The 5,136-nt window shown below is 56.4% G+C and overlaps 1 long non-coding RNA gene across 1 annotated transcript; it reads left to right on the forward strand.

Moving 5' to 3' along the window:
- On the forward strand, positions 1 to 2,993 carry LOC143673114 (uncharacterized). The gene is made up of 3 exons (XR_013170193.1): positions 1 to 41; positions 1,052 to 1,130; positions 2,872 to 2,993. It is a non-coding gene; the product is annotated as an uncharacterized LOC143673114 (long non-coding RNA).
- Positions 2,994 to 5,136: the final 2,143 nt, after the last annotated feature.

A 5,136-nucleotide genomic window follows, 5' to 3' on the forward strand; every position in this document is an offset into this window, starting at 1 on the left:
GATGGCGTGCAAAGCAGTTCGAAGTTCCGACTCGGTTACGGGTACGCCCAGGGGATCTTGAGAACTGCTTTGGGGAGGGGGCGTTCCTGAGGGAGGACTTGGGGTGGGGGCGCGCACCGAGCGGGAAGTTCCCTCCAGGCGGAGCTACACAAAGGGGGCGCGCTGAGAGTCTGTGCTCGGCCGGGGTTGTTCTTGTAGGAGTGACTTCTCGTCCCGCTGCCTGGGCCCCCTGCCTCGGGCCTGGGGACGGTCCCCTGCGTTCCTCGTCAGCTCTGTGCACCTCATGCCCTGCCCAGTGGTCCCTGGCCTGGGTGGACGGCCCCTGGCTCCTCATCCTTCAGCCGCCGCCGCTGCTCGGCCAGACCCTCGCACCCAGAGCCACCGGAGAGCTCAACACTCAGCCGCCTCATTCCGCCCCTTCCTCCAGCCCCACCTTGACCTCCCTCGGCTTAGGCTGTGACTAGGGAAAGAGGGCGCCTGGCGGGTGGCCCCTTTCACACTGAGCCAAGACACACGCAGCCCCAAAACTCCTCACGGAACGCCAGAGCTGGGGCTCCCTGACAGTGCATGGACGCAGTCCTGGTTTCAACCGCCCTGGAGGGCGGCACCAGTTCAGGGGCCTTTGAAACTCTGCTTGTCAGTACTTCCTACTGCCTCCCGGACCCTGATCCAGGGAGGGCAGGGGGGCCGCGATTACTGCACATCTGCCCAGCAGGTGCTGGGTCCCTCCATCACGTGAGACCGGCCGTGGCCCCACTTTGCAGATGAGGCCTCCCTTGGGGAGCTGGCAGCTGTTGGGCCGCAGGGGCAGGTGTAGGGCTGGGCCTCCCAGCTGTGCTGGGGCTTGCAGGACACTTGCCAGAGGTCTTTGAGAGGCCCAGGGATTCTTCACGCACTAGGCCTCCAGCTCCATCCGGATAGTGGGGGGGGGGCATGGAGCAGGGCAGGGAAGAAGGTTGCCGAGAGCGACGGCCCCAGGTGGGCAGGCCAGCACCCCCTGTGTATTCGGTGGGGGTGGCTTGGGGCATTAGTTCACCTTTCTGACCTTCAGGGTCCCCATCTGTAAATGGAAGCCTGGAACAAATCGCCATCCAGAGACTTTGCCTGTCTTGAAGCAGACGTGCACCAGGGTGAGTCAACACTTTGCCGACCTGGCAACTCCTGGGTCATCTTCCCCTCCGTCCCTCTCCCCTAGGGTTTTAGAGGTGCAGACCCCATTAAAAGGCAAAGGAGCTGCAACGCCAGGAAGGACTGGAGCCGGCAGATAGCATGTGGGAGTGCAGGATGCCCCGCCCCACCCCCACCCCCGGAGCCAGGCTGGCCACTGGGAGAGTGCAGGGCTGTTCTCCAGGGTGGAGCGGCAGGCTCAGGGTGGGGGCCCAGGGGCGAGGAGGGGGCTTCTGGCATGCCTCCTATCACGGACCCTTCCACAGCCTTATGGAAACCCGTGCACCTCGTCCCAGAACAAGTTTTCAATGCTTAAAATAAAATTCTAAAATGCACAGGGTTATCAGGAAACCAATTATATGGAAATGCGTTATCAAAATGTGGATACAGCAATTTTTATATAGCAACATAGTGCTTTTTATTAATGCATTAGGTCTAAGATCTAGGGGGAGGTGTATGTCCAAAAGCTACCCAATACTGCTATCCTGGTATGGAGCAATGGGATTTGAAGTGACATGGGACGTTACCTGTGCTGGGACGTGGAAATGCCTGTGACTTCCCAAGCTGGCCATGGAAAGAAATGCGAGATTGAAGTGAGAAGTTAAAAAAAGGAAAGTTGCCCTTTTTTTGCTCATCCAAGTTCAAGGACCCTGTGAATTTTACCCACAGACCTTGAATGTCCCTTATATTCTTCCTACAGACCTTGGGAGTAGGAAGAGCTGCTGGACAGCACCACAGTAGAAGGAAGTGTTTTCTGAGAGCCGAGATGGCCGTGAACTCTGATAGACGCAGGAAGTGAAGGCAGAGCCTCAAACACACACACACACTTGGGGGGAAGGAGAGTCCACCTTCTCCCCCAGGCTTGAAATGTTGGGGGGGAGTCCCTCCCTGTCCCTAGAGCTCTGGTAACGCTCCTCCAGTCTCGTCCCAAGGGAGCATACCCTGTGTTGTGTTTTTATTTTCCCTTTTAATTTTTTTTACATGCTGTAAAACAATAAAACCAGGGTTTGTATTTCACATTGATGTAACTAATTTCCTGTACTTTGACAGGCCTAACAGGGAGGATGGACATGTGTCACTCCCCATTCCCCCCACTCACTCATGCATGCACACACGCACACACCCAGACACAGACACACATGCACTTACACACCAATCCCTTCAACATGTGCCAATGGGGATTTCCAGATGTGCCCACTGTAGAAAGCTCTTCTGGTGCTCTTGCCCCTTTTGGCCTCTTACCCTGTTACCCAGCAGAAATCTGTACTCTGACCCACCGGGCGTGCACCGAAGTCCTCTCCCATCTGCTATTTTCCCAGCCAAGCAGCCGGTGGGCCCGGCGGGAGCGCCCCTTGAAGCCTCTCAGACTTGAGTAGCCCCTATCCACATAATGGCCTTCACAGACTCAACTATTTTTAAACCTATCCACAGCCAAATTGACCTGCCATTGTTCATTTCTCTCCCAAGGAGGTAAATGTGTCTTAGGCATGACATTTGATTAAGTAGCTAAGTTTGTGATTTTAAATGGAAGGGGAAATGCTGATTAAAATTGTTGTGAGTTTCTTTACAGGGTCCACTCCCCCACCTTCTCCACCTCCCCTGCCTTCTTGGCTCTTCTCTCCCCAAATAAAAAGGAGGGTGGGAACTCAGGGTTGCTTCCTTTCCCTGGGAAGGTGAAGTGCCCGGGCTCTGTGCCTCTCCCAGGGACCTCTGAACTGAGCATACCAGCGGGGAGCCCCAGAGGTGGAGGAGGAGGAGAAAGACAAGGCTCAGTGACACTCACAAACAACAGACTCCAGAGCATTCAGTCAGGTGGCCAGCCGAGGTCCAGCAGGCAAGTTAACTCTTCGCTGCCCATTAAGATCTGTGTGCATCAGATGGAGTTACAATGCATGTGTGCATCCGAGTTAAAACCTTGGTGCATCAGAAGAGGATGCCACCTCTATGGCTGAGCACGGGGTCCGCTCTCAGTGTGGGTGGACCCGGGGTGGGGGCACCGGGCAGGGGGAGGGGCCCTGCGGAAGAGCTCCATCAGGCCAGAGATGGGGAAACCCCTAATTGCAGGATCTTTACCTTCTCTGCTTTCATGGATTCGCCTCTTCTACCAGGGACAAGGATGTGGAGGATTCATTTACAAAATACAGTGACTACAATTTGAAGGCCATGTACTGAGGTGCTGGGTCCAGAGATGGGGGTAGGGGGTACCTGAGGTTGGAGAGCAGAGGGCAGGGTCCTGAGGTGGACAGCCACGTGGCAAGAAGCCCAGGAAGGGGCACGGTGAGACCTTCCCGTTTTCTGTTTAATTTGGGTGACAGACGTGTAGATTTGTTGTTTAAGTGCAGGTCCCTGGGAGCCCTTCTGTTCAGCTGGCAGCAGAGCCGGGGCCAGGCCTTGTGTGAAAGCCATGGTGGGGAGCCGTGGAGACCCCACCGGGAGTCCAGCAGGGGAGAGGGGCACCAGCGGTGGGGGGGAGGGGAGCCAGCGGTGGGGGAGGGGCACCAGCAGCCAGGCACCAAGGGGGGCACAGAGCACCCGGACTCCCGCGGGCACAAGCGGGGAAGGGCCTCCCTCTCTCACTGTCCAGTGGAGTTGGGCCTTGGAGGAGGAGCAGCCGGGCTGTGAGCTCATCACTGTTCTTGAGATGGGGCTGGAGACAAACTATTTGGACACTAAGGAAGAAGAGGGAGCCAGGGGCCCTGAGGGGTCAAACACTAGGGTTAGGCTGGTGAGCATGTGCAAAGCTGGGGGCTGAGTCTCTCGCTGGCCCGAGAAGCTTGGGTTGCTGTGAGGGGGGTGTTGGGAGGCCTGAGGGTTTGCAGGAAGCGCCCGCGGGTGGGGTCTTGGGGCACAAGCATGACCCAGCAGAGGAGCCCCCAGTGACTGTGCGAGGGTGGAGGGAAGGCGCTGTGGGGGGAGCGGCCCCACCGCTGGCTGGTCCCAGGATCCTGGGCTCCAGGCACACGAGGGCAAAGATGGGCACAATGAGCTTGCGCAGGCCAGGCCTGCCCTGAAGCTGCCCACCACACGGTCAGTGCAGGCCAGGCCAGCCGTTCCCTCCCAGAGCTCATGGCTTAACCCAACAGAGGCTGATTTCCTCCTCCAGCTCTAAGAAGTTGGTATCAACCCCACCAGCCTTGGCTTCATCCTGGGACTCAGCCTGAAGGCACTGCTTGGATGGGTCCCTGGCACAGCACAGAGGACAAGGAGTCACAGCGGAGCCTCCCACGGGCTCTCCAAGTTCTCGCTCTGAAGAGACAGAGGCCACCTATGCTCACATCTCACTGACCAGAGCAGGCCTCGTGACAAGCTGACCTGGGGGGATGAGGAAGTCAGGGCCTCCCACTGTGGGGCAGGGGATGGGACAGGAGGTGGGGGACATTTTGAAAAATCATTTAATCTTCTGTACTTATAGGTGCCAACAATGCAAGAAGATTTATATCTTGTTTTCAATGAGGCCCTAAACTTGATAAAGCCCAAATCTGATAGAATGAGGCAAGCACATCCAGCAAGCATACTGAGCTTTGCTCTGCTCCAAACTCCTGCACAGACCCTCAAGTCTGCAGCCTGGGTGGGTCTGGCCTAGACCTTGTTACTGGTCCAGGAAGCAGGGTTAAGACTGAAGCTGGGACTGCAGAGGCAGAGGCTTGCAAATGCCAGCTTGGGGTGGGGGGACTGACTCACCCTGAAACTGTCAGATGGCCAGATAATGCAACTTTGGGGGCTGTGCTTCTATCAAGAAAATTCATCACCGTCATCATCATCGCCATTTCCATCATCATCACCACCAACTTCATTATACATCATTTTTTCAAAGTTTTTTTTGCACAGAGGATTTTCCGAGAGACTCATTCTTACACCAAAACCAGCTGATTCCACGATGACTCCTTCTTGGCCAGTGATTGTTGGACCCCTCTTTCCAAAGCGGCTCAGCTCAGGTGGCATTTGGGGTGGCCACTTGCTGCCAATCTA

Source organism: Tamandua tetradactyla, unplaced genomic scaffold (assembly GCF_023851605.1).
Source record: "Tamandua tetradactyla isolate mTamTet1 unplaced genomic scaffold, mTamTet1.pri scaffold_132_ctg1, whole genome shotgun sequence".
Taxonomy (NCBI): domain Eukaryota; kingdom Metazoa; phylum Chordata; class Mammalia; order Pilosa; family Myrmecophagidae; genus Tamandua; species Tamandua tetradactyla.